This window comes from Hipposideros armiger, unplaced genomic scaffold, assembly GCF_001890085.2.
Source record: "Hipposideros armiger isolate ML-2016 unplaced genomic scaffold, ASM189008v1 scaffold_861, whole genome shotgun sequence".
Taxonomy (NCBI): domain Eukaryota; kingdom Metazoa; phylum Chordata; class Mammalia; order Chiroptera; family Hipposideridae; genus Hipposideros; species Hipposideros armiger.
This window is the reverse complement of record NW_017732211.1, coordinates 298785-300219: the sequence shown is the minus strand read 5'-3', so window position 1 is coordinate 300219 and position 1435 is coordinate 298785. Positions and strand designations below refer to the sequence as shown.

General features: G+C 62.6%; 1 protein-coding gene across 6 annotated transcripts in view; it reads left to right on the top strand.

The window, feature by feature from the left end:
- Positions 1-920: 920 nt before the first annotated feature.
- The window catches only part of CITED1 (Cbp/p300 interacting transactivator with ED-rich tail 1), a 5426-nt gene continuing 4911 nt past the window's right edge, over positions 921-1435 (top strand). For 2 of the 6 annotated variants that reach the window (XM_019629567.1, XM_019629565.1), the window contains exon 1: positions 925-1137. The gene's annotated coding sequence lies outside the window, so the exon portion shown is untranslated. Of the gene's footprint in view, positions 1138-1233; positions 1310-1435 lie in introns of those variants that run through there. The other 4 variants (XM_019629570.1, XM_019629564.1, XM_019629569.1 and 1 more) reach the window with 4 other exon arrangements.

Here is a 1435-nt window from a genome sequence, read left to right as displayed (position 1 = left end):
GAGCTGAGAGCTTCTTGGCCACAGGGAGCATGAACTGAGATAAAAGGAGAAGGCGTGCACCTCTTGCCGGTCCAGATTTGTAAGATAACATCCCAAACCGAGAAAGATGTGCTCGGGAATGCTAGGTGGGAATGATTGTACCATCATAATAAAATAACCTGGCTTGGCGGGAAGGCAGGAGGAATCTCCGCCAGCCCCAGGACAGGCTCTCCCTCCCCTGCTGCCTGTTCTTGGCGTTTTGGCGGGCTTCGTGAGCTGCACCTGGCCCCACGTCCCTGAGGGCAGCATGTCTCTGTGTGGCATCCCGCCAGCCTCTGTCCGCTCTGCATGACCACGAGAGAATCCCTGGGACCCCAATCCCTGCTCAGGCCTTCGAGGGAAGCCACCGCTGCCAACCGAATAGGCCCTCCATGAGGCTCTGCCCGGAATCTGGTGACCTGAAGGGGAAAGGGGACCCCCACCACGTCTTTTCAACCAGGGAGATGGTGCGCCCCAAAGGGACATATGGGCTCCGAGAAAGCCCTACGGAAAACCCAAATCGTGCCCCGCGGGCACGGTCCCGTGTGCGTCTCCCTCCTCGAGGTCATTCCCTAAATCCATAGCCTTCCCCTCAACCCCCTGAAGCCCTGTCGGGCCACCGGCTAGATTTAGGTCAGAAAACACACAGCTCTCCTTCGCCTCAGCGAAATTATTAAGTGGAATTTATTGGGCAAGTCCATGCAGGACGGTGGGGAGAGGCTGTGTCCCGGGCCGGGACCCCACCAGCTTTAGAAGTACAGGCGTTGGCCGGGGGCTCAGGACTCGGGGTGCCCATGGCCTGGGCCCGCCAGCCCCATCCCGGGAGCTGAGGCCGGTCCCCAGCCCTGCTGGACCCGCGGGGCCGCTCGGACTCCGTTCCCCAGCCGGCCCTTCGGTTTCACACGATCCGCGGTGACTGCACCAGCTCGAGCGCCTTTAAAGGGCCACACACGCCAGCCGCCACTATAAAATGTTCCCAGCGGCACAGCTGCAGAAGGGGCACCGCTGAGCTGCCGAGAGGAGACTCGCTCCACCCGGCAGCCCGCCCGCAGCCCGCCAGCGAAGGGTCGTTCCTGGCGAGGAGGAAGAAGGCTGAGGAAGGCACAGCTCTGGCCCTGGGTGAGTATCCAGTTCAGATTTTGCCACCAACTCGCCCACGAGCCAGGACATGTGCTAATAATGCCCTAAGCCGGCTATAAAGACGTGGAAATTGGGGGGAGAGGAAAACAGGGGGAAAGGGGTCTGTCCTTCCTGGGATTCCTAGCCGAGGCCAGCCTGCTGCCGAGTGCGTGTGCGTCAGGGCTCTTCGGGCGGCTAATGGGAGCTTGAGAGCTGGGTCCCCCGCGCCGGGAAGGGAGCGCGGTGGCCGCCACCGCCACCGCCCCGGAGTCAGGCGCCGAAGCTGCGGGCGGGCGGG